Genomic DNA, 27,093 nt, shown 5'->3' with positions numbered 1-27,093 from the left:
CATGCAGGGTTTCTCATTGCAGCAAGTGGGGGCTACTCTTCCTTGCGGTGCGCGGGCTTCTCATTGCGGTGGCTTCTCTTGTTGCGGAGCATGGGCTCTAGGTGTGCAGGCTTCAGTAGTTGTGGCACATGGGCTCTAGTTGTGGCGTGTGGACTCAGTAGCTGTGGCTCACGGGCTCTAGAGCGCAGGCTCAGTAGTCGTGGCACACAGGCTTAGATGCTCTACAGCATGTGGGATCTTCCCAGACCACAGCTTGAACCCATGTCCCCTGCATTGGCAGGCAGATTCTTAACCACTGCGCCACCAGAGAAGTCCCTACGGTTTTATTTTATTATTTATTTAAAAATTTTTTATTTATTTATTTATTTTTGGCTGCATTGGGTCTTCGTTGCTGCACAGGCTTTCTCTAGTTGCAGCGAGCGAGGGCTACTCTTTGTTGCAGTGCACAGGGTTCTCATTGCTGTGGCTTCACGGAGCACAGGCTCTAGGCATGCGGGCTTCAGTAGTTGGGGCTCGTGGGCTCTAGAGTGCAGGCTCAAAGTTGTGGCACACAGGCTTAGTTGCTCTGCGGCATGTGGGATCTTCCCGGACCAGGGCTTGGAGTCATTCTTAATTCCTCCTTTCCATCGCATTGGCTCTGCCATCTCATTATGTTCAGTCTGGTCACTTCCCACTCACCCACGCCACTGTTGACACATGGTCTGAAACACTGTCATATGTCTACACTGCTTCAAAAACCTCTTAAGGAGTTTCCTGCTTCTACCCTTGCCCCTCAGACAGCAACCAAAGTGATGCATTAAAATTATGTCACCACAAGCACATCAATTTTCTGCCCCAAACCCTGCGATGGCCATCCATCACACTCAACATAAAAGCCTGCCAGTGGCCCAGAAGACTGACTTGATCTGGATGCTGTACTTTCCTGGTGTCATCTCCTACTCTTCTCCCTCCTCCCTCATCCCACTCCAGCCTTTGTGCTCTCCTCACACTGTACCAGCAGTACTCTTGCCCCAGGGCCTTTGCACTGGCTGGCAGCTCTGCCTAGAAAGCGAATCCCTCATACATCTGTGGGGCCCCCTCCTTCACTTCCTTCAAGCCTTTGCCCAAATGTCACCTTCTCAATGAAGCCTACCCTGACCGCTCTCTTGCTACACAACCCTCACCCCTGATTCCAGTTTACTTTTTTATTTGTTCATAGCACACTCTTGGGTGCTATATGATTAACTTTTTATTGCATTCTTATTTATTATCTGTCTTCATTGCCAGACTGTAAGCTCCATGAGAACAGGATTTTTTTTTGTTTCACTGATTCATTCCAAGAATGCTAAATCTAAAAACAGGAATATTTCCAGCATTATGGATTCTCTACCAAGTTTAATATTAATATTGTCTGTTGTCCCCCAACATGTTTTCAGCTTCATAAACTACCTTTCTGGGTTCTAGTTGTAAGTTTCAGTTTCAAGACTCAGACCTTTCTAGGGCCTCTCCTCTTGAATGGTGGTGGGAAAATGAAACGAGGGACCCTGGGCCACTGTTTCAGCTGCTCAGACAAGCCCCATATAAGCAGGCAGGAGCCACCCAGCCCCTCAGCCAGGCTGCATCCTCCAGGACACGTTTCTCATGGAGGGCCTGGCACCGTATCAGAATCCCTGGGAGGACTTCAAAAACACACACCGATGTCCAGCCACCCACAAATCAATTGTGGCCCCAGAAAGAAGGATGTAGAAAAGGCTTAAGTGGTTCTAATGCAGCCAGATTTGCAAATTGCTCCATCAACAAGCCCTCTCCAGACTACCTGCCTCGGTCACTGGCCTGGCTGACGTGGCCAGTGTATCCCAGTCCGGTGGGAGTTTTGATCTCTGTCACCAGAATGTTCACTTGTATGTATTAGTCCTCTAACAGAGCCCCCTGTGCTTTGCTCTTTTAGGTGGGTACGCATTTTCTCAAGTAGAACACGCTGTGATTTCTCAGGAAGAACTAGTCCGTTCTTATGACACCACCAAAAGCAAACCCCGGAGGACTTTTACTTCTGCCTTTTCCAAGTCCATCACTGAGTAAGATGTGGGTCCCTGTGTCCCGCACTTTCCTGTCCTCCCCTGAGATGGCTACAGCGAGCCAATACTCCTCAACACCCCTTCCTGTGACTGGCCAGTTTGTTATTTATGGATCGACTGGGTCATGATTCCTGGGTGTAAATAATGGAGGAAACCTATTGGCTTTTTCTTAATTTAGCTTCAATGTTTTACCTAATTTATTTATTTTTCTGTGGCTGTGAGATGATTTATCAGTTCAGTCTAAAGTATAAAATTAAAAGCATTATGTTTTACCAAAATTTAAACTTTGGTACAAGTTGTTTTGGGGAGAAAAGGTAAAGGATGTTATGTTGCATAATAAGCTTGTCTTGCTTAATTAGAAAGGGGTCAGACAGAAACTGTCTTTTGAAAACTGACAGATTAAGGGTACAAGGCACCATATGAAACATTTTTCTAAGTAGAATGTCCTGTCCTGTCATGTTTGAGTTATATTTGATGTGTGTGGAATGTGCACTGTAGTCTTGATTTCAGTGAACTCACATAATGAGTGTAGCATAGACTAATCCTGGGCCTCAAAATCAGGTGTGCAAGAATTACCGTATCTCATTAATCTCCCTCTGATTCCCCCCTACATTAGGGCTAGTAGAAAATTCAACCCCAGTCACTCTTGTGACTCTGCCTTAGGTGTGTACAAACTTCCCAGGGTTTCCGACACTGCAAAGCACTGGCACCTCCATCCTTCTGTCATCTGCCCACACAGGTCACCAGTAAGACACACGGTTTCTTTTGGCCACTTGATGAGGGTTCTGTGCCAGGTATGGGGCACTGGAACCTTCGGGGAGGTCGAGATGCCCACGCCTGTGGTGTTAACGTTCCTGTCCTAGAGAACATCGTCTCCCCAGTGCACTTTGAGGGAACAAAGAGATGTCTTTCAAATCCCTCCTCTAGTCCAGGGTAGAGCCCCCTTTCTCAAATCCTATTCTACTTAGTGAGTTTTTAGAGGTCAAGCCCAAGAATTCTTGTAAACTACCTCTTGTTTTCTGTGCTGCCAAGCGACCCTTCTGAGCAAATGAACTAAAAAGCCTGATACCTGTTTGAATGGAAATAAGGCAACAAGGAAACACTGGGAGGAAAAGCCCAATAAACGTCTCAAAAAAGTTATCCACAAATAGATAAACAAAATGTGGTATAGCCACACAGTGGAATGTTATTCAGCCGCAATAAGAATGAAATACAACATGGATGAACCTGAAAAACATTATGCTAAGTAAAAAAAGCCAGTCTTAAGGGGCCACATACAACATGATTCCATTCACAGGAAATTTATAAGCAAATCTATAGATGTAAAGTAGATTAGTGGTTGCCTAGGGCTGGGGGCGTGGGGTTGAATGGTATGTGGGGTGATTGCTAATGAGCACAGTACTTCTCGTGAGGATGATGAAAATGTTCTTCCTTTGGACGGTGGTGGTAGTTGCACAATTCTGTAATATTCTAAAAAGTACTGAATTATGCACTTAAGGATGGATTTTATGGTATATGAATTATATCTCAATAAAGCTGTTAAGTTTTTTAATCACCTATTTAAAAAGTAATAAATAAATTCAGAAATTGTGAAGCTACAAGGTCCATATAAAAAAATCAATTGCACTTTTATATGTTACCAACAAACAACTGGAAAATGAAGTTTCTTTTAAGATAACATTTATAATAGCATCAGAAGACAGGAAATAAGTATAGGTCTAAAAAACATATATGTGCAAGATCTATATACTAAAACTACAAAACACTGATGGAAAAAAACTAGGCAGACTTAATAAATGAAGAGATATACTATGTTTTTGGATCAGAAAGCTCATAATTGTTAAGATATCAGTTCTCCCCAAACTGATCAACAGGGTCAACAAAGTCATAATAAAATCATAAATAAAAATACTATTTACAGTAGGGATTTACATTTAGGAATAAATTTAACCAAATGATACTGAACACTGAACACCGTAAAACATTGCTGGGAGAAATGAGAGATGATCTAAATAAATGGAGAGAGAGGGACAAACACATCCTATAGATGAGTAAGCAGAAAGAGTCCAATCCTTGGTGGAAACACATCAGCTGTGGTCAGACTACCATAAGCCACTAATTTGAGAGGAGCCGGCCTGGAGGCAAAGCCAGCCCTCAGAGGCTGGTGGATAAAGAGATGGAAAAAACCTGGGTCCTTTCAGTGATCTAGTTGAGCAGGTGCCAGGGGATGGGGGTGGGAGGGTGGAAGGCGATTGAGTTAGTATGAAGGAACGGTGAATCAATAGGGTGTCCTCGCGGACACGTGGGTTACATGAGTGACTTTCAGGAATGCCAGACTCATTCTATGATTCATCAACGCTTTTGTGTGTTTGCAGTAAATATTTGTTACGCAGATAGTGCATACTGCACATTTCGCGAGGGCTAACAGCAGGAAACAAGAAAAACAAGCTGCCTGACATGCAGGTTAAATCTGGTTAGGGAAAAATTATTACATACATACTTTACTTTGACAGAGTCTTGCCTAGTCCCTGAAAAATATCCTTTCCCCAGCCAGTAACGCTCACTGAGGAAAAGATTTCCTGACCAAAAACTAACCCAACTATGGACTATCCTATGTAAATTATCTGGGGAAATTTCTTCTTCCAAAGCTCCCCGTTGAAGCCTTACTTCTGCTCAGGAAGCCTATTTTGGAGGCTTCCTCATGGAAACGAACTTATTGAAGACCTGCGTGCAGTCTGTTGCCAGCCTGTGTTTCCCAAGGCTGCTTGCTCAGATTTCCTGTCCGTTGTCGCTGTTTGGTTGGTTTCTCGAGACCTAGGACACTGGGTGGAACGCGTGGTCTGTCCACTTCCTGTCAATACAGGCCAGCCACAGGCCGCCTGGTCCACTGCGGATCCCCAACCTAGTAGAACGAAATGCAACATTCACCAGGAAATGAATGATCTCACGCCAACTACAAGATCAGGTCTTCCCTGAATTCGAGTTTTTAGCCCCTCAAGTTGGCATTTTTGTCCAGTTATCTTAAAGTTTTTACATTTATGAACCGTGCCCAGAGATGAGCCACATTCCATACTTTGAAAACTAAAACAGAAATTGATTAAGACACCCTTGGACAAGTCACCTCTCAAGAATCTTGTTTCTGCAGAACAAGGAGGCCGTCCCTTGGAGTCCCTGGGAGCTTTAACATCTGGGAGTCCTCCTTTCCGTGCAGGGGGCTGGGGGACCTGGAGAGACCCAGGAGGCTCCGGAAATCCAGGCCCAACCGGGCGCGGGGCGGGGCGGGGCGGGGCGGGGCGGGGCCGAGCGAAGAGGAGGGGCGCGGCCCGGGGGAGGGTGGTCGTCCGCGCCGGTGCAGGCCCGGCGGTGACGCCGTGCTGGCGTGTCCTCCCCGCTCGCCCGGTAGCAGGGCACCCGGAGGGCAGGAAGCGGGCCTCCCAAAGCGCCCCCAAGGCTCACGGCAGGTGGCGCCCCCGCCAGCCACCCCGCGCCCCAGCTCTCGCTAAGCCGCCCAAGTTCGCGGCACCCTCTTCTCGTTTTACCAACCCGGGGCCTCCTCCCGCCCCGCCAGGTGCGTGGGGTCGCGCTGGGCCGGCGGGGAGGGGCGGGGCCGGACTCGGTGGGGCGGGGCTCGAGCTGACTGGGGCGGGGGCGGGGCGAGCAGCCCCGCTGCTCGCGGCGGGGGAGGTGGGCGCCGGTGTGTGCACAGGTGTGTGCGCCGCCTGCACGTGCACGTGAGTCCGCTAGAGGGGAAAAGCGCCCCGACACCGCGCCGGGCGCAGTTTGTCGCCCGACCCCGGGGGTAGGTCAGCCGGGGCAGGCGTTGGTCGCCGAGCTCGGAGGCGAGGAAGCGGCGCCGGGCACGTTCACCAGCCACCCACCCGGCGTCGGCCTCCCCCTCCTCCGAGACCCACGCCCGCGGCGGTTCTGCGCGGGGGCGGACAGCGCGGCGTCCCTGGGTACTCGTTGGAGACGCGGGTTCGCTGCCCATCCCCGGGCCGCGGAGTCGGGAACTCGGCGCTTCCCGCACGCGTCCGTGTTCGCGGACCAGCTCCGCGGGGGCTCCCACGCGCACGGGCGCCCCGCCCTCGGAGAGACTCAGCCCGGGCGGGTTTGCACCGTCCACGCGGGGAGGGCGCGGGGCTTCGGACACACCCGCAAGCCGGTCGTTAGTTTACCGGCTCCTTAGGCGCCCAGGTCTGGCTGAGCTGCGTGAGAACAGCCACGTCCGACACGTGGTTGATGCCCAGCTCGGAAAGAGCAGTTTTACATGCTTAGGGTTTCCCTGTCCGGGGTGGCCCTGCAGTCTGGCCGGGGCTCAGCCCCTGCTGTTGGAAGCCGCTGGGTGGCGTTCACAGCGAGGAACCCTGAACCCTTGGGCTTCACTGGGCGGAGTAAGGCTTCAGGGAAACCAAGCTTTTGGCTTCAGCCAGTGGGGAGCATGCTGCCCTCCACTGACGATACACCTGAAATTGTCCCCGGTTCCTAAGTGAGTGTGATCCTCGGTTCATTTAGTGCGCACAGCTGCAGGTTCTTCTACTGGGCATCGTTCACGTTCTTTGAATTCTTGGAAATAGGAAGGCGTGGCTGCGGTTTTCACCTGCCCCCTGTCAAGCGGGCAGAAGCTTTGGAGTTGTGAAAGTGTTCTCCCTGGACCCGGAAAACATCAAAGTTGTGGACTTAAAACTTCTCGCTTCAATGTAAGCAAATCCTCCTGATTCTTTGGGTTCACTTAAGTCAACCGGAGGGGGGGGGGATTATTCAATAAAGGGACTCTATTAGTTTTCTTTTTTTTTTTGGACACTGTTAGTTTTCGTCTGCCTTTCAGTAGGTTCTCTTTGAAAACAGGTATCTCATCGTTTTGTTAGCTGTTAAGTCTTAGGAAGGTTTTGAGCAGACACACAAATTGTTTTCTGAAAAGCAGTGCCTTGTGACCTTATCTGGGCGTAGGGAAGCTGGAAAGGTGGAGTAGTAGGTGGAGACTGACAGGCACTCTGGTAGGAATATGCTAGAGGGCTGGGTAGGTAAATCCCAGCAAAATCTACCCCAGCGTAGGAAGAGTCAGCTGCTCAAAATGGTCCGGACTGCCGCAGATGGCGTTATTTCGTGCTGTAGCGGAGTGATCACTATTTGTATGTGTGGGACCTCTTTAATGCCGCGTCATTTGCCTCGGTCAGTCCAAATTGTGCAAAAACGAACCTTTCCCGGGATCTCGCGTGCACCTGGCGTGGTGCCGGGGGGCTCAGGCCTCAGGCTTGAGAAGATGGAGATTTGGCTTTGGACGCGGCAAGTAGGGAAATCGATTGTTTGAGCCCCGTGTTCTGTTTCCTCCTCCCACCAAAAATTACATGCACGAAAAATACTTTCCCAAAGTCTGCTGTCTGGCCTTTAATTTTGTTCATGTTCTGTAGATATTTAAACTTTTTAAACATCAAATTTCTGAAGCTTCTGTTACAAGTGGTAACAGCAAATATATATAAACCATTCTCTTCACTCGTCTGATCACATTATTTTGATTATTTCTCTGAAATGGGATTTCTTTCCTTAATGGCGTCTTTCTGTTGCTTTGTTTTGAGAGCTGCTTATTTGACTGTCTGTCTTAGATCTATACTAGGTTAGAGCAACATTCAAAATTACCAATTCTACACAGCCATCAGCAAACACCAGACCTCCTGTCGTACTTAAATAGATACTTGAATTATTATAATAATTTAAAAACTATCTCATAAGTAAGGATGGGGAATTAAAATTCATTTGCTGTTCTAGGAATTGTTCTGAGTTAGGGAAAAAGCCACAGGAATCTTTTCCCCTGAAATAATGATCCGGAAATTTTAGAATACTGCAAGGCAGACCTAAAGACACCAGGGGGCAGGAGAGACTTTTTTCCTTTGGTCAGCTCTTTCCCTAGTTTATGAAGAAAGAACACACCTCCAGTGTTACAGCTGTAGCTTTTCCACCTATGAGATCTGCATTTGTTTTCTTCACAGTTTACATATTTTCCTATTATGAACTGGCTTTTCCCCCTGCACTCGGTAAAAATCTAATTGGCTACGTATTAACTGCAAATCAAACATCTGGGCCAACAGATGAATATTTGTTTCACATAATTAGCTCCCAAAGCAGCAGCTGAGGCCTGGAAGTGCGTTCTCTTCTGGTCAGGCAGCATCCTTCTTCAGAATGTTAGGATGTGTTCAAAGGGGGCTTTAGGGAAAAAAATATGCATAGAGTAGGAAGTATTTCCTAGAAAATACGAACTGGGAAAAAAAAAAAACCCCACCGGTAGCCAAAACAAAATGTAAATAAATGGTAGGCATTATATTGTGTTCAATAAATATTCATTACCTGGATGAATTTATAAAACGTGCTTTGGGAACAGTACTGTTCAGCATTTTTAACCCCCTATACCCAACGATTAAAAGTAATTTTCCTGTCCCTTCTTGAATGATATTGGGAAATTTCAAAAGAAGTGGTTTGTTTCATCTTCCAAGTAGGCAGTGGTCTTAAAACAGTGAATTTTATGCCTGCCCCTTTCAGAGATTCTGAAGTGTCTGCCTGCTTTGGTTGGGGAAATAATCATCTTCATGGTGGGAGCACCTAGGATGTATCCTGTAACTAATGGGAGACAAATGTTAGTTTGCTTCTCTTGTCGTCCCTGATCAAGCGCCCTGCCCTCTTTAGCTCCCCTGTCCAGGCCATCTTCAGACTCCCGGTAGAGTCATCATCCGATGACGTAACCTTGGCACCTCTGCTGGAGATGGTTGAACACCCCACCACCACCTGCCTGCCCGACCTCTCCTCCCTGCCCTGGGCTCTAGCACCTCTGCACGTGCTCCTCCGGTCAAGACTCCCCACCGCCCGTTTTCAGACCCATGTGTCTTTGCAGGGGCTCCCCTCCTGCCTGAGATGCCCTGTCCCTCTCCTTCACCCAGCTTAGAGGTCTTCCTGCAGTCTCCTCTGAGCTCTGCTTCGACCAGCTGTGTTTAACATCACACGGTCTTGTCTCCATCCTGTAGACTAAGTGTCTTTTTAATCACATTCCCAGCGCCTCACACATGTCTTCCCTATAGTAGATGCTCAGTAAATGCTTGCTGGGTAAATAGAGTTCTGGCCAGGTCCACAGCTGAACTTTTCTGCAGGTTTAGTTGACGTTCTCTGGCAATGAATGATCCACAGGTTTTAACTGGACCTTTAAAACTCATGGAAAGCAGAGGCAAAAAAAATCCAGATCTGAATAATCACTTGAAGCCATCACGTTTATTGTATCAGGCACTTTTGATTGCCGTCCCATATCTCGGGCAGAGTTCCTGAATGCAAGTAGACAGCTGGCCCTGGCCGAGCATTCAGCAAGGAGCCCACCCTCGCTCGAATCTGTACCAGCTGCTTCTCATCTCCTAATTCCACAATCTCTTAAATCCCCACCAGTTGAATTTCTTGATACTGATTTCGGAAGTAGCTTTATAACAATTAACTAAAAGTTAGGCTATTCCAACAAAAAACTCTAACGTAGGAAATAAAATTATGTCATGTTTCTTCTACTGGTGTGCCATTCCTTAACTTGGAGGGAAAAAAGGGTTTGTTGTTTTTTGTTTTCTGTTTTTAACCTTCTCTGGTACATAATATACAATCCCCTCCCCCTCTCACATACTCTTCTGCGGTTTTAAAATAGCAACTACAGCTGCTGGTAGAGACTCTTCCGGGATTTTAAGGCCACTAATCAATTTCACAGCTGGAGGCAAAGCACTTCGCTGGGGAATAGTTTTCCCATGACACACCAGGTGCTTTGCCCTTGTCAGGGCAGCCAGAGGGTTAAGCTTAAGGAGTAGGGGGTGCTTGCTGGGGCCAAGTGATGAGACCACCAGCGGCCCAACTCCTTCCCCCGCTTCCCTGCACTGTGCAGAAACCGAGCCAGGGGCCAGGGGGACCCCAGCTCCTCCAGGAGCAGAGAGCTGAGACCAGGGGGACCCCAACTCCTCCAGAAGCCTCCGGGAGCAGAGAGCTGGGCCCAGGGGGACCCCAACTCCCCCAGAAGCCTCCGGGAGCAGAGAGCTGGGCCCAGGGGGACCCCAACTCCCCCAGAAGCCTCCGGGAGCAGAGAGCTGGGCCCAGGGGGACCCCAACTCCCCCAGAAGCCTCTGGGAGCAGAGAGCTGGGCCCAGGGGGACCCCAACTCCCCCAGAAGCCTCCGGGAGCAGAGAGCTGGGCCCAGGGGGACCCCAACTCCCCCAGAAGCCTCCGGGAGCAGAGAGCTGGGGAGGTCAGAGCTGCCGGTTTCCTCTCTTACTGAGCACAAGCCATAGACAAAGTGTATGAAGAAGCGAAGTCCTCCTTGAAGGACATCTCCTACCCGCTGTCCCTCACCCTCCACAGGCATCGGAGCTGCAGACGGGTGCCCTGGAACACGGATTGCTGGGCCTCACTCCAGAGTGCTGACTCCGTTGGTCTGGCGTCGGGCCCGAGAATCTGCATTTCTAACCCATTCCCAGGCGACACCAGTGGCTCTTCTGGTCCTGAAACAAACCATCGTTAGAACTTCTTCTCTAGCCAATCAGTTTGCTTTCTTTCACTCAGATATTTACTCACAAGAGAGTTTGTTTCCCCCAAACAAACACGTAGATACAGAGAACAGAGTGGTGGTTTTACCAGAGGTGGGTTGAGGGGAGGGTGACATCGGTAAAGGGGGTCAACTGTATGGTGACCAACGGGAACTAAATTTTTGGTGGTGAGCATATTGTAGGGTAGACAGAAGTGGAAATAAAATGTACGCCTGAAACATATAAATCAATGTCATTTCAATAATGTAACAGTTTGTTTCCTTGTGTCTCTTACAAACACTCTGCTTCACTCACCAGCACTTCCCTCCAAACGAGAGTTTAGTCTCTTTGAAGGAATGTGTTAGACTAAGATCCATATGGTCAGATAATTGCTCTTGCCTAATTTTAGACTAAGTGTGTCGGGAGACTAACAGAAGGACTGTCTTAGAAAATCATCATTGTAACAGATTTCCTTTCTTTAAACATGTTTTTAAAGGTATCTTTGGTATGTAAGCTTCATGAACTCAAGGCACTTTAATTGTGCGTCTGAGCCAGTGTGTGGCGGGATAGAACACTTTCTTCTATCCAGACTCCCTTTTCCCAGAAGCTCAAGTTAGTTTTAATTTTAAATGGAGGACGTCTCTTAATTTCCTATGGGGAATAAACTGTCCGTCAGGCCATAGGGTGACTTACTGTAAAGTGAACTTCTCCATCCTCGCTGAGCTCATGCCAGAGGCTGTGAGAGAGAGAATGTAGCTCAGTCTTTAGAACTTAAGTCCTGGAGTCAAGATTGACCTGACTTGGACCTGAGAAAGCTTCCAAACCCTCGTGGACCTCAGAGGGGGGTGTGTGTGTGTGTGTGTGTGTGTGTAATTCTAAATTGGAGACAGTAATTCTTACCCTATAGAGATGCAGCACACGCATGCTTGGGCTGACTCCTAAATGGTCACGTGGCAAAGTCACTGAGGCCAAAGCCAAATATCACCATCACAAAATGGATTTCTGGGATAAAAGAATAACCCTGATATTGCTATTAGAAAGTAATCATTAACTGTATCAGGTGTCTATTGCCACGATAATGCTCTGTAACCAGTAACTACAAAACTTGGGTGGCATACGATAATTAGCATTCGTGGTTCACTGTTCTCTTGGTCCTCTGGGCAGCGGTGCTGATCTGGGCCGGCCCTGGGGCATCTCAGCTGGGCTCATGTCTGCTCTCTCACAGGGCTTTTGTGACCTGGGGGCTGGCGGTCCAGGATGGTGTCAGCTCCAGCATCACGGCTCTGCTCTGTGTGGTCCCTCGTCCTCCAGCAGACAGTTGAGCTTGTTCTCAGGGTGTGGCGGGGTTAAAGAGTGAGAACTGAAGCATGGCAGCCAGCAAGACCTCTAGAGATTAGGCTCAGAACTGGCACATCGGTCACTTCTGCTGCATTCTGTTGGGTAACGTAAATCACAGAGCTGTCCGGGGTTCAGCGTGCCGGGAAAATAGACTCCACCTCTTGAAGGGAAGGGCCTCAAAGTTGCATCACAAAGGCTATGAACATATGGAGGGGTAGAGAATTAGAGTTGTTTCTTCAGTCAACCTACTACATTAACATGCTTCTGTTATTAAAGTTTTATCAGTCAAATGTTATAAATTTGACATTATGGGGAAGAAACAATAATTTCTCCACCGTCAGCTGCTAGATTTCTCCTCTGGTAGCTACCTACCTATTTCCAACACTAGATAGAACCCACTTTCACCTGTGATTGGTAGAGAAGCAAGGTATTTAACTCATTTTAAAATAAATATTCTACTTTAGTCTTCGTTATGTCTGGATCAGAGATAATTTATCACATGGGCATTGTTGTAGAATAATTTGGGAGTTTTTCCTTGTGAAATTTTAAGTGGCAGTGTTATTAACATGCTGATTTTAAAGCAGCCATACAAAATTGAAAGAATTTCCAAATAGTACTTTTTCTTAAAAGGATTATGACTTACGTAGAATTTAAAAAAAAACAATAGATACAGTTCTTTTTTTTTTGGCTGCGTTGGGTCTTCGTTGCTGCGCGTGGGCTTTCTGTAGTTGTGGCGAGCGGGAGCGGCTCTTTGTTGCGGTGCGTGGGCTTCTCATTGCGGTGGCTTCTCTTGTTGCAGAGCATGGGCTCTAGAGTGCAGGCTTCAGTAGTTGCAGCATGCGGGCTCAGTAGTTGTGGCTCACAGGCTTAGTTGCTCCGCAGCATGTGGGATCTTCCTGGACCAGGCCTCAAACCCATGTCCCCTACATTGGCAGGCAGATTCTTAACCACTGTGCCACCAGGGAAGCCCAATAAATACAGTTCTTAAATACCACTTTATTTAATGTTTAGAATGCTAGTTTACCAAAACACTTGTACAAGGTCTAGAATTATGATACAATCTATTAATCTTTATTATTCTGCTGCATATTATCATTTAAATTTGCATTTCGTTTGCTGACTCAAAAAAGGATATGTATCCTGAAGCCAACATGCTTTCTTTTACATAATCTTCACAATTTTCACACTCATTGTAGTCTTGCAATAACAAATATAGATTTATAATTCAACTGACTGGTAGAATTCCAACCCCTAAACACACAAAAGAGGTTTTCACCCCAAGTTTCATTGTAGAATGCTTATCTATATTTGAAAGTAAATACTGTCTTTCAATCTTAACAACAAATCTAAATATCACACCTTGTTTGTATTTCTGATGTCATTAACATGATTAGATATGGTGGTAATCTATGCAAGCAGATGACCGTGGATCATACACAAGTTCAGGGAAGTACCGTTGAAACAGCTTCTAATATTTTCAGTAGATTCCAGCTGAACAGCAAAGCCGAAGCTGAGCTCCAGGTGTGACTTTACTGCCGAATGGGATTTAGAAGATTAAGTGAGGCAATGTGTGTAGACAAGGTATGACACACAGTAGGTGTTCAGTTGATGCCAGGTACTGTTTCCCACTATTTTAGCCTTTGGTCAGGATTAGTCATATTATGGCATTGTATTTCGACCCCTAGTGAAACTTATCACCAAAGCTTCTGGAGTCAAAGCAGACACGAAGTTAAGATGGGGAATGTCTGTGCAAAAAAAGATCCCTTCCCTTGGAGTTTTAAATTTAATATTGTGTAGAAGGCTGTCTCCAAGCCTTGTTGCCTCTGTGAACCCAAATCTCCGTGTTTCACTCTGCTGTGACTATCACAGCATCATGACAATTATTTCACCTCTTTTAAGGGTATGCTGCAAATAAGATTAAACCCAGAACAGGCTCCCGACACGTATGGAATCTATAGATGGAATCTGTATAATTGTTTATGATGATGTTTCAAAACCAAATGGATAACTTGGTTTTGGCTGTAAAGTACATACTTATTATAGCCCATTCCAAGTCTACACTAGTAGGATTCTAAGTGGATCATGTGCTTCTGCAAATAGGTTGGATTTTAGGAGCAAATTTAAAATGTGACTAAATAATCTATTGGTATATGATTTTGGCTACTGAAAAGCTATTAGTGGGACTTCCTGGTGGCGCAGTGGTTAAGAATCCGCCTGCCAATGCAGGGGACCCAGGTTCGAGCCCTGGTCTGGGAAGATCCCACATGCTGCAGAGCAACTAAGCCCGTGCGCCACGACTACTAAGCCTGCGCTCTAGAGCCCTCGAGCCACAACTACTGAGCCCGCATGCCACAACTACTGAAGCCCACACGCCTAGAGCCCGTGCTCCGCAACAAGAGAAGCCACTGCAATGAGAAGCCCATGCACCGCAACGAAGAGTAGCCCCCGCTCACCGCAACTAGAGAAAGCCCGCGTGCAGCAACGAAGACCCAACACACCCAAAAAATAAATAAATTTTAAAAAAAGCTATTAGTTACTAGCTGTCTAGCTATTGTGTACTGTAATGATGTATTACTTTAATATTTGTGTATTTCAGGTTCAAACTTTAGCAGCATGCCTGCACATGTTAACCAAGGGCAAATAAACTTATTTCTCATTCTTCACTCATTCAACAAGAAACTGTACAGTCTATGGATGATACAAAGGTAAATTGAACTGGGGTCTTGCCTTCAAGTAGCCTAGATCTAGGAGTTGTGACTTGGAGGAAGGTTGCCTAAGATTTAAAGTAAAATCACGGTGGGCAGCTGATTGCTCCCCATCACTGGTCCCCAACGTTTATCCCCACCTCATCTACCTCTTCCCCAACACCAGACTGACATTCCAGGTAAGCAGAGGGGTCATTCCAGCCTCCTAGTCGTCTTCTTTCTGATCTTTCTTTTTTCCTGTGGATTTAGTCCATTTTCACTGGTATAATGTCAAAGCCTCTTTTCTGTTTAAATCTAGTCCCCAGGATGCTCTATGTTACTTAATTGATTGTAACAATTGGTTACAATTTAACCGTCTCACAGCCAACTTTTAGCCAGAAGGTGGTGCTCAAGAGCCAAAGACAGGAAATCTTGGAAAGTTTATGGCTTTCATATCTTTTTCTGTTTTTAAAGGTCTGGAATTACACTCTTCAATTTAGCACTTAGAGCCCAAAGTTCAGCAGCAAAATATGTGTGAAGTTAGCCAAGCTGTTAGGAATGGGTCCTCAAATAATGTGTTTTAACAAGCATAAGATTTAGATTTAATAATTTGTTGACAATAGGGAAAAAGCATAAATCAATCACCAGCATGAGAGAATGGGATTTGGTTCTGTTCTAACAAGCAATGTACAATTAGTAATGTTGGCGCTTTGGTGTACATGTCTGTATGGCAGATCATCCCAAATCAGAAGGAGCAGGGTTAATCCATTTTTGTGAGTCATTGGCGATAAAACAGATTGCCCAAATGTTAACAATCGTTGACCACGATAAAGGGGTATAGCGCAGTGCTTTATGCTGTTCTTATTCCTGCAGCTCTTTCTCCAAGTTTGAAATTATTTGCGAGTAAAAAGTAAAAGCAAACAAAAAACCAAGTTTCCTAGTTTACAGAGTCAATCAGACATGGCATGATTTTATCCTTTGGTTAAAAGCAGCACTTACACTGCCCTTAGCTTACTTCGTAGGGAAAGACACTCAAATACTGGAGTTAGCTGAAATCTACAGATAATTGTGAAATGATACATCATGAGCATTAATTAGGGGAGTGTGAAGATTTGATATGTGTCAGTGATCTGAATCCCAAGTGTTCATGATGCAAGGAATCTCGGCGTCTCCAGTGAGCTGGAGACGTGGCAAAGAGTGTCAGAATTCCTCCGCAGAGGCATGGGGAAAGGTGAGGCACTGGTTCCTGGCTTTCTCTGTTTGTCTTTTTAAAAGTCTTCGAGCTTAGTGAGCTCACTGCTCACCCGTGACTCAGCCACTAAAATTCCAGCCTGTGTCAGAGCATCTGCTCCACACGCCAGAGCCCACAGGTGGTTGTGCCTCCAGATTTGGAGATCTAGTCCAACACTCGGACTTTAAAGTGAACCAACCCTGATCTTTAGCTTCACCTCCAAGACGACCAAAGCAGGACCCACCATAATGAAGAAAACAGCAGCTGAGGGCTGTGCTTGGAGCCGGTTACCCATTTTTTTTTTTTTTATTAGTTGGAGTCTGTCTTAGTCTTTCTCTTCCTATCAAGCAACATATGGGTTATATTTTCTCAAAAATCAGGCTGAGTTTGGCTGCCCCATACAGATTCTGGAAACGTATCAATGAGTTCAGGAGGAAGCGGGGGTTTGTTTGCTTGTTCGTTTGCTTGTGTTTTGTTTGTTTGTTTTGTTTCTGAGCACTTGGTATTCGTTCTCTACCAGGAGGATATCGGATATGCAAGTGCATCTGCAGTAGTACTGTAGATGTTGGAAGTTCAATTTCAACAGTGGAGTTTGCCCCTCCTATGGTTTTAGCACTCAGTGTCAGGACCGCTGTGTTCAGTCCAGTTGGCACGATTTCTTCATGTGGAGTGAGAGATACGGGTTTTACTGCACTCTATAAATATGACCATTTATTGGCCCCAACATATTTATGTTCCCCTTCATTCAATGCTCACTTAATCTGTCCAATTTGCTTGACCTGGTCTATAAATGTAAATTGCCTACATCTGAAACTCACTCTGTTTGCCTTCCGAATGTGCAGGAGTTGGATTCTCATTACCTCTGCAGACAGACAGAGAGCAGGTCTCTAGGTAGCCCTTGAGCAGGGGGTCACCTTCTCACTCTCTCTCCCCCCCCCCCACCCTCAAAAGTGCTAAAAATGCATATTATTCCCAAACTTTAATGAAAATAATACAGGGATGGGATACCAGATACCTTTCTATAGAGGCAGCCATCTCTTCTGGTTTTTAAAATGTTTTCTTTGCTGAAGGATGTCAGGAAGTTTGATTGACGTCAGAAGAACAAAGATGAACCGCGTTTGCTGTTTTCTTTATTTATAAGCCTAACACTTTGACATTGCGTAGTAAGATTCAAGGAATACTAGTAGGAATCTCAAGAATTTAACTAGTCCTGGCCCTGTCTATGGCACGGCTATCCTAAGACACCCCTCGTCCTTCCGAGGCTGGAGTTTATTGAATAAGCTCTTAAGGAACTTAGGGGCTGGGGAATTTCATCCCCTCTTTTCATTCTCTGTGTTACTGCTTCTGCATCTACACTGGTTAGAGAGTGTGCTTTAAATATCACTTTCTGTGACCCGACTCCACTTCCTCTGGTCTGCCTTCTCTGTGCTGGAGACTAAGGGCCCCCCTAAAATAATCCTTTGCATGGTTAAAGGGAGTTTTGAAGCAAACTCCATCACCTTTTTTTTTTCCTCATCACCTGAAGCCTTTCTATACTTTTCTGCTTTCTGTTTTTCTAATATTTTCTTCCGGACCTCGTATCTCTAAAGCCAATCAAGCTACTTCCAGAAATAAGAGAACTAAAAATATGTATACCTTACAAAATCAAACTGCTGTGCACCAAAAAGGAAATTCGTAATAGAAATTAAGAATGCCAGCGATTGGTGTCTTTCTGCTAAGACATCTTATTTGTGTAACATTAGAAACCAGTTCATTGACAATAAAGTCTGGGAAAGGAATCCTAATGTTACTTGTGTTAAGATTAATTGGATGACATTCTCCATAGGCTGGAAATTCCTTTTTAACTTCTTAGGAAATTTTAGAGGAGTAGATGAACTTAAACCTTTTTTTAGCTTACTTAATAACAAACTTATTAGGAGAGACACTGTAATGATAATCAAAGAAGTTAGCACAATGCCTGGCACATACCAGATGTTCAGTAGTCAAGGGTCCTTATTAGCTGACTGAGCTTCAGTCTTAGAGCTATTCAAGCATATTTTCTAACATAAAGACATTTTAAAAAAACCCAAAAAACCCTTTCTTCTAATTAGGTAATGAAGGCTAGCAAGTTGGAGACTATCCAGAGAACAGTTACATTATACGAGAACTTACAATATCAAGCAAGAAGTGTCCTCAGTGCTGTAAAGCTGCAAAGTGGTCTGAAATACTTAACAAGTCTTAAGGTATAATTGGGATGCTAACATTTGTAGGACATGGAACTCATCAAACCCTTTTCTGCTCATTTGAATACTTGCACAATGCAGGGCGCCCTCCCTTTATTCTTTCAACGGAGACATTTTGAGGAAACGCAGATGTGAGGTGCTATCCAAGGACTTTTAAACAAATATGAAGTTTAATTCAGTTGTTTCCTGAGACGTTGACTTCTTGCAAAAGCCAAAGAAAGTCTCTTACTAATCCAAAAGGTACCCCCCCCAAAAAGGTTGATGCCATAAAGTGGGGGAGGGCTCGGTTTCAGAAAGTTCAAGTATTTGGACAGGGGTAATTACGAGGGCTGCGAGGCAGCGCTGTGAATCCCATCATTCTGTTTCTGCCTAATAAGCAGCACAGTGGTCCTTTTATCTTTTTATGTTTTTACCAGGAGACTGGTGGGGCAGCTTTGATGAAGGAAATTCCTATTTACGCCAAATCTGAACACCCAGGATGAATGGGATTTTTTTTTACTATGACCCAGGCATACAAAAACAATGATCTTAAGAGTCAGAAATCCCAAGGAACCTGTGACCCCAAAGTGCCTTTTGAATTACTTCAGTTAAAAATATGCAATTCCAGGTCTATGTAAATCAGCATCATTTCATGGGACGTAATACTAGACATTACTCCACCTTGTCTTGCTTTGCAGGGACCAGCCCTGCTGCACCCGGAAATTCCTCTTTGGTGTGGGAGTCCCCGCAGAGTGACCCTGTGCTTCTCAGACTCACCTTTGTGGTACCCACGGAGGCTGGCAGCATCGTGGGCCAGCCCTGGCTCTCAGTGCTAACCAGAGCCTCGGTGACCTGGCTCGTGCCTGTGGAAGGCCTGGTGATGCCCACCGCCACCAACACCGCAGAGGAGGCAAGCTGCTGGCACCGATTCTGTGGACGGCAAACTTCCACGTCACCAGGTGACACCCAGGAAACAGCTTGTTCCTTTCCTCATCTCCCTTCATTGCAAACCACTCTCACCTTAAGCCTCAAAAGTATTATGTGGGGCGGGGCCCTGGGAGGCTCCGACTAGAAATTCCCTCCCTCTGAACCCACTGTCCAAGGATTTCATCCCCAGCGCCAGGTTTGGGACCCTAGTCTTACCAGATATTTTATCTCCAAATTGCTACACTCAGAATGGCTTTCGTATTTAGGTGCGTTTTATTGAATTCAATTCCTTGAAAGTAACACTTCAGTATTTTTGTGCCTGGCATATAGCACGTGCTTCATAAACCGAGCCTGCTCCAAGTCTACACTGTGGGACCCAAAGATGAGCAGGATTTGGTTTGTGCCTTCAAGGAGTTGTTGTCTAGACAGAAAGACAAAAGGAATCATAATCCCAGTTATATCAATAGAGACATGAATACAACGTTCCGGGGGAAACTGAACCTGGATCTGGGGTATCCAACCCCATTCTCCAGCCTATTTTTTTTATAGACGTATAGTTGATTTACAGTGTTGTGTAATTTCTGCTGTATGGCAAAGTGATTCAGTTCTATATATATATATATATATATATATATATATATATATATATATATATATATATATATATATATATATATACACATTCTTCTTTTCATATTCTTTTCCATTATGGTTTATCATAGGATATTAAATATAGCTCCCTGTGCTATACAGGAGGACCTTGTTGTTTATCCATTCTATAGATAATAGTTTGCATCTGCTAATCCCAAACTCCCCATCCATCCCTCTCCCATCCCCTACCCCCTTGGCAGCCACAAGTCCGTTCTCTATGTCTGTGAGTCTGTTTCTCTTTCATAGATAGGTTCATTTGTGTCGTATTTTAGATTCCATATATAAGTGATATCATATGATATTTGTCTTTCTCTGTCTGATTTACTTCACTTAGTATGAGAATCTCCAGGTCCATCCATGTTGCTGCAAATGGCATTATTTCATTCTTTTTTATGGCTGAGTACTATTCCATTGTATATATTGATATATACCACATCTTCTTTATCCATTCATTTGTTGATGGACATGAGGTTGTTTACGGTTGTTGGCTATTGTGAATAGTGCTGCGGTGAGCATTGGGGTATGTGTATCTTTTTGAATTACAGTTGTGTCTGGATATATGCCCAGGAGTAGAATTGTCCAACCATTTTGAATCAGCATACATTTACCTTAAGTACCGTATTCTAAATGAGTATCTAGTTTCCTCAAGCTGTTTCTAGCACATACTCCAGTCACTGCAGCTCCTCCCTCTGTGGTCCACAGGTATAGGGCTGTGACCCAAGCTGCCTCACATTTTAGGAAGACCTCAGTTGTCTTATGCATTCCTGCCATCAGTGGGTTAGAGGGAGCAGGGAAGGAAGGATATATTGGTCAGCTCAGGCTGCCATAACAAAGTACCACAGACTAGGGGGCTTAGACAATGGAAATTTATGTCCCACAGTTCTGGAGGCTGGAAGTTTGAGATCAAGGTGCCGGCAGGTTTGGTCTCTCCTGTGGCCTCTCGCCTTAGCTTGTAGACGGCCGTCTTCTCATTGTGTCCTTACTGCTCTTTCTTCTGTGCGTGCCCACCCCTGACATCCCTTCCTCTTCTTGGAAGGACAGCAGTCCTGTTGGCTTAGGGCCTTATGACCCCATTTAGCCTTGATTATCTCCCTAGCACCTCCTGTATCTGTCTCTCCACATACAGTCACATCGGGGGTTAGGGCTTCAACCTATGAATTTGGGGGGGAGGGGACATAATTTAAGTCCATAACGGAGGTTTTGCAACATTCATCTTAGAGGCTTGGAATTACATTCAGAAGTATCTGACTGTGATGCAGAACTTTTTAGCTGATCATCTTCCAGTGTCATTCATCATTAGGAGAATAGCGTTTTGAGACTGGATTAGTGAACCTGCTTCAGGACCTTCATGTGACATCACAGGTAGATGGCCAGTTTCACAGCTGTAATCTTTTTTTTTTTCTAGATTCTTCTTTATTGTGGTAAAATACACGTAAGATAAATTTTACCATTAATATGGTTTAGTAGATTCACAAGGTTGTGCGACTGTCACCTTTTCTAGTTGCAGAACATTTTCAACCCAAAAGGAAAGCCTATACCCATTAAGCCGTCACTTCCCCTTCTGCCCTCCCTCCCCAGCCCCAGGCAACCACTAACCTTCTTTCTGTTGCTATGGATTTGCCTATTTAGGACATTTCATATAAATGGAATCATACATTATATGCCTTTTTGTGTTTGGCTCTTTGGTTTACCATAGCGTTTTCAAGGTTCATTCGTGTTGTAGCAGGTGTCAGTATTTCAGTCTTTTTTATGGCCAAATAATATTCCAGTTGTATGGATAGACCACATTTTGTTTATCTGTTCATTGGTAGATGGACATTGAGTTGTTTCTACTTTTTGGCAATTATAAATAGTGATGCTGTGTGTAGTTTTTAAAATATTGTCCAATTATCTTTTATTTTATTAAAGTATATATATATTTATTTATTTATTTTTATTTGGCTGCGCCAGGCTGGACATATGTTTTCAACTCTTTTGGGTATGTATACCTAGGAGTGCAATTGCCGAGTCATATGGTAGCTCTGTGTCCAACTTTTGAGGAACCGTCAAGCTGTTATGCACAGTGGCTTTATATTCCCAACTAGCAAAGTGTGGGTTCCAATTTCTCAACATGCTCTCCAACTCTTGTTATTTTCTGCTTATTATTATTACCATTGCCATCTTAGTAGGTATGAAGTGTTATTGTGATTTTGACTTGCGTTTCCCTAATGACTAGTGATGTTGAATATCTTTTCATATGCTTGCTGTGTATCTTCTTTGGAGAAATGTCTATTCAAGTCCTTTGCCTGTTTTTTGATTGGGTTTGTCTTTTTGTTGTTGAGTTGTATATATACTCTGGATGCTAGACTCTTCTCAGATATATGATTTGCAAAAACTTGCTGCAGGCTTTTTGACATTATGTTGATTTTGTTTACGCCACCCTTTTAGACACTCTGGCATTACTGGAAGAAGTCCTGGGTGGTTTTTAACTCCGTATCTTCAAAAAGAAAATATACCAATAGTAAACATCAAAATCAACATTAAAATGTTTCAGTAAAACTCTGGGGTTGGGGTGAGGATGGGGCAGGGAGAGCAGTACGTCAAATGTTTAAAGTTAATAGTAGATGAGAAGAAAAAGAATTTTAAGTATGGAAATTACTTTTCTGAAGGTCAGTATATTAATTACAAGGAAAAAACAGGAGGATGAAAGATGAAAAGTTTTAAAGCAACAAGGAAGATTTTTTTTTTCAAAATTTTATGACCGTTTTTATTTTCAGATGAGGTTAAGTAAACCACAAGACAAAATTAAAAGAAATGTAAATTAACATATTTGTTTGGGTTTGCGGTCTCATTTGTTAACACAAACACTTTAACTTAAAAGAACTTCTGGTAAACCAAATGTGAGTTTTCAGTACTACTCCTATTTATAAAAGAGGAGGGAAAGAAGGGAATGAACCCAGGGAAAGCCATTCTTCCTAAACAGACTGCTGACTGGTGTGCAGATGGTAGGAACCTCTGTTCTTCCTGAAATATACAGAAAATCACTGTAGATCTTGCAGCTTTTAGAACTTCCAGCCAAAGGAAATATGATTACCTCCATATGATTTGCATCAACTCCAGTTAGCCGAGTTATAAGTAATCATTTCTTTAGTTCTATGACTTTGTACTTGTACTCTTAAAGATATGTCAGAAGTTTGTTTTTAAATCAATTGTATTTTTTTTTTTCCTAGTGGTAAAATATAACATTCTGTTAGGTGTTACAATTAAAGTTAACAATGCACTAATATTGAGCAACTGATTTTCTATGTTTTAGAAGGATAAGTGTTTTACTTAGCTCCTCTGGCTGCTCTGTTTGATCAAGAAAGTATGTCATTTGCACATTCGAATTACGTAAATTCAACTACTGTGTAGGAGCTTGGTGGAAAAAGAATAATGAGAGGGAGAGAAATAACGATGTAAACAGTGTGTGTGATTTTGCCCTCATTCTACTCAAAAGACACACATATCACAGTGATTGTGCATCAAGCAACCTGAAGTGGTGGTTTCCTCCCCCTCGTGCCTCTCGCAATCATGAGCCTCTTGCCGCACTGAGCCGGATTCAAGGATAAAGCTGACTACGTCGTTTTTTTCACCATATATGCTGATCCTACACATGAGTGCTTTAAAATGGGGTTGATTGCAGCCCATGTCACAGCTAGGAATCCTATATGAACAAGCAGAGTGACAGGTACTAAGAAACATCATAACAAATTGAAGAGGAAAACGTCCAAAGGCAAAACAGAGGTACCAAATAAGAATCAAGTTCAGTTTGAGCAATCAAAAACACAAAGGTCAAAAAACAAAAAAAAAAAACAAAAAAAAAAAACACAAAGGTCAAAGTCGGTAGATGGTGATAAAATGCATTTTATTCACACACACACACACACACACACACACACACACATATATACATATATATATACAGAGAGAGAGAGAGAGAGAGAGGCACAGACTGAAAAGCAAAATAAACTGAAAATATACTTTTGCAGTTAGTGTCTACAGAATTCAACTTTTTAAGAGGGAGGAGGGCACTCCTTCATAGGTGTTTAAATCTACTTTGGCAGACTGCCTGACATTTAGTTTTGACTATAATAAATTATTACTACTACCTATATGTTTTGATAACTAGTTACAGTTGCTCGGAAAAGACTAGTAAAATAGTTTAAGACTGTCAAGGATGGTGAGGGAATTCCTTATGGAAGGAACATTGCCACCTTAATATGACCCAGTGGCACCCCCCACAGAGATGCTCAGTGAGTACTTGACAACTTATTTTATAAAAAATTTCAATACAACATACTAGATACACAAAGAAAAAGTAAAATCAAGTCAGAGGCAGGAACAGAGGGGTATAAAGTCTCTATGAGCATTGATAACAGCCAACCACCACATCGAGTAACCACGAAACAGGCCTCTCCTTCACTTTTAGGGAATCAAGGAACACAGCAGTAAAAAAAAGAGGATGAATTTGCTCAAAGCTCTGCACTTCCAAGTCTGCTGGTTGTGGACTAACCATTCTAATGGTTCTGAACCATTTGGGAAAAACTTCTTGTGTTTAAGCTCTGGCATTACCAGGTCATAAATCAGTTTCAGTATGAATATGGCCAACAGTGCTTTCTTCATTAATAAACTGACAAATCATGGGTGTTTTGGAGAAGAGGATAAATGGATAGTGGAAGGAGGATATGGCATAAGTACTGTCTGAAGAAATGGACACTTCCCTTGCATTCATTTTTTCCCCAAAGGCAAAAAAAAAAAAAAAAAGTAAAGTATTAACACTCTGAACCCCACCCCAGTCATTTTATGGTGCCATAGGAAAATAATGATGCCTAGCCATCTGGTGATTAGTGTAGAGTCAGCAGTTAATTCCAGGCTTTCTGTAGTGGAGACTGGTGACCAGCAACGTAGTGGGCAGGATTTGGAGTCTAGGCAAACTGTGACTTTCTGTCTGTAAGGACTGGGCAAGTTACCCTCACCAGCAAAGTCAGGCGAGTAATTCTGTCTTCTTTGTAGGGTTGCTGTGAGGATTAAATGTGCACATAAAACGCAGCACAGTGCCTGGCACGGAGTAAGCCTTCAATACACGTTAGCTCACAGTATCAATGTTTTCTAAGAAAAAGACTGAATCTGAAAAACGAGTCTTCCCTCGGCTGCTTCTGGTCTAAGAGCTGTTGCTCTGATGATTTTTCTGATACCCCTCCCCTCCCGACCCCCAGGTTATGTGCTTAAATTGACCCTGTACATCACCGATCATAGCTTTATAATACTTGTACTATCTTTGCTTATTCAGTTCTTTGTCTCTCTGTCCCATTTCCAGAGATTTTCATCTCTGTCTGAAGGAAATGGCCACGACGTCTGGCTTCTTGGAGAATCCCCAGGACCCAACACAGAACACGGTATACTGTAACCGCTTAGCTTGTAGTTGTGGAACGAATAATTCGATATTAAAACCTTCATTTACTAGGTTTAGAAAAGTTCGTGGCCGGTGCATTTAAAATACATAATTTTATGAAGCTAAAAATACCCCTCCCCCCCGCCGCAAAGTCCAATGAAATCAAGTGCAGTGCTTGGAGAGAGGTTTACTGAAAAGAGTAAGGTGTTTGCTTCCAGGGCGTAGGGTAGGTTTTTTCCTTTTGATTCCGTGGGGCGAGTGGCAGGGAGGCCACCCTGCCCGAGTCCGCGTGGTGACCCGGCCCGCCCAAGTGCCCGACGGTGTCTGAACAGCGGCGTCTTTGCTGTGAATAAAATTGCTTTGTGTTCCATAGACACGGACTTCGGGGGGAACCTCAGTGGTCAGCACCTCTTATGCTCCACTTTAAAGATGAAGAAACTGAGGCCAGCAAAATGCAGGATTCTTTTTCTGGTCGGGCTGGGCCTAGATGTCAGGTCGCTGACTTCCAGACCGTGTCGGAAGGGTCACCAGATCCTTTAAAAATAATCACGGCGGCTTTAATAGCATCAGCACCTGTTGTTTCAGCTTCCGCAGGACAGGAGCTATTAATCTCTGCTCCTCAAAGCCGCGGTGCTGGTCCGTCGGAGCCTTGTTTGCTTCCTCACGCAGCTGTCTACACCATCGGGGCCAAATGTGGAGCCGAGGCACCTTTCTGCCTGAATCCAATAAATCGCTCTGCCCAAATTTAGAAAGAAAAGCGACACAGATCATCCGGACAGCGGCCAAATCTGGCAAGTCTGCACCCCACCTAGCAGAAGCCCGAGCCCACCACGCAGCCCCAGGCCAGTGACCGGCCGCGGCCTGGACATCGGAGGGACAAGTGAGTCTAAGTGGCAACTTCAGCGTCTGTAAAATGGAGCGCAATTAACACCCTTCTTTGGGAAGTTGTGAGAATCCGAACTGTGAATGCCGCCTACGACCTGCAATAAGCAAGTTGAGTTTGCCCTTATTGCCGTTACTGCTGTTACTATGTTAGCTCGAGCGCCGTTGTCTCCCGCGCCCGTTCTACCCGGCAGCCCACGGCCCGCGGCCGCTCAAGCCAGAAAGTGAAGGGCTCGCGGCCCCGGGGGCGGCGGGGGCGGGGCGGCCCCAGCGCGCATGCGCGCCCGCGGCGCCAGCTCCTCTTAAGAGCGCAGCGCAGTGGCGCGGCGGGCGAGTCGGGGCTGGGCGCGCGGGTGGGCGGGCGGCCGCTGCGCTCGGCTTGTTCCGCAGCCCCGGGGACCGAAACTTCCGTGGGAGGCGCCCAGCGGTGCGCACCTACCCAGGGCGCAGCGGCGTGGGGGAGGGGGAGCCAGACGGAGCGCGCCGAGGCCGGAGAGCAGAGAAGGGGAGCAGGGCGAGCCGCCCGCCTGGACCCGCGCCCAGCAGCAGCCGCGGCTGGCTCCCGGGACCCCGGCGGGGCGCGTCGGTTCTCGTCCGCGTCCCGGACGCCCGCGTGCGCCGGGAGGATCGACCGTCCGGCCCGCGGAGCGGAACGTGGTGGCTGCACCCGGGGGGCGGCCCGGGCAGTGCGGCCGGAGCCATGCGGACCGAGTTCGGAGCGCAGGAGGCTGAGCGCGGCCGGCCGCTGCACTTGCTGCCCGGAGCCCTGTGCCTGCTGCCCGCCGCCTTGGCCTCTTCTCGCCGCCCGAGGGGGGAATAAAGGCCAGGAGACGCGCCACGACTAGCGCGCAGGATCCCGAGGCTTAAACTGTGCGGCAGCGCCCTGGCTCCGGGTCCGCAGCGGCGCGCCCAGAGGTCCTCCGGCTCGAGCGAGCGTCCCCTCGGGGATGCACGGGGAGGGTCCCGTCGCTGGTGAAGCCTCCGGGGGCTGCGGAACGGCAGCCCCGGGGGCCCTCTGAGTCGCACCCGGAGAGCTCCATCGGCGAGTGCCCACGAGTTCCAGGCAGCTTCTGCTGGGGCCGGACCGCCGGCCGAGGGAGGGCATGGCTTAGCTCCCGGACGTCGCGGCGGGGGGGCGGGGGCCCGCGCGGAAGGCGCCGCGGAAGAAACACTCAGCGGAGAGGCCC

The 27,093-nt window shown here is 45.8% G+C and overlaps 1 protein-coding gene and 1 long non-coding RNA gene across 3 annotated transcripts in view; both read left to right on the top strand.

The window, feature by feature from the left end:
- The window catches only part of LOC132352711 (phospholipid-transporting ATPase IB-like), a 71,710-nt gene extending 69,358 nt beyond the window's left edge, over positions 1–2,352 (top strand). Inside the window, 1 exon segment of the mRNA XM_059903399.1 lies at positions 1,928–2,352. The gene's annotated coding sequence lies outside the window, so the exon portion shown is untranslated.
- Positions 2,353–5,332: 2,980 nt separating this feature from the next.
- On the top strand, positions 5,333–26,158 carry LOC132352483 (uncharacterized). Of its 2 annotated transcripts, none has more exons than XR_009498738.1 (6): positions 5,333–5,622; positions 6,629–6,751; positions 14,517–14,625; positions 18,735–18,995; positions 24,950–25,028; positions 25,774–26,158. It is a non-coding gene; the product is annotated as an uncharacterized LOC132352483 (long non-coding RNA). The 2 variants fall into 2 exon arrangements; XR_009498739.1 differs by lacking the exon at positions 5,333–5,622 and adding an exon at positions 5,733–5,785.
- Positions 26,159–27,093: the final 935 nt, after the last annotated feature.

The sequence above is a fragment of the Balaenoptera ricei genome, chromosome 18 (genome assembly GCF_028023285.1).
Source record: "Balaenoptera ricei isolate mBalRic1 chromosome 18, mBalRic1.hap2, whole genome shotgun sequence".
Classification (NCBI taxonomy): Eukaryota; Metazoa; Chordata; class Mammalia; order Artiodactyla; family Balaenopteridae; genus Balaenoptera; species Balaenoptera ricei.
The sequence above is the reverse complement of the archived record's forward strand: the minus strand, read 5'-3'. Positions and strand labels throughout refer to the sequence as shown.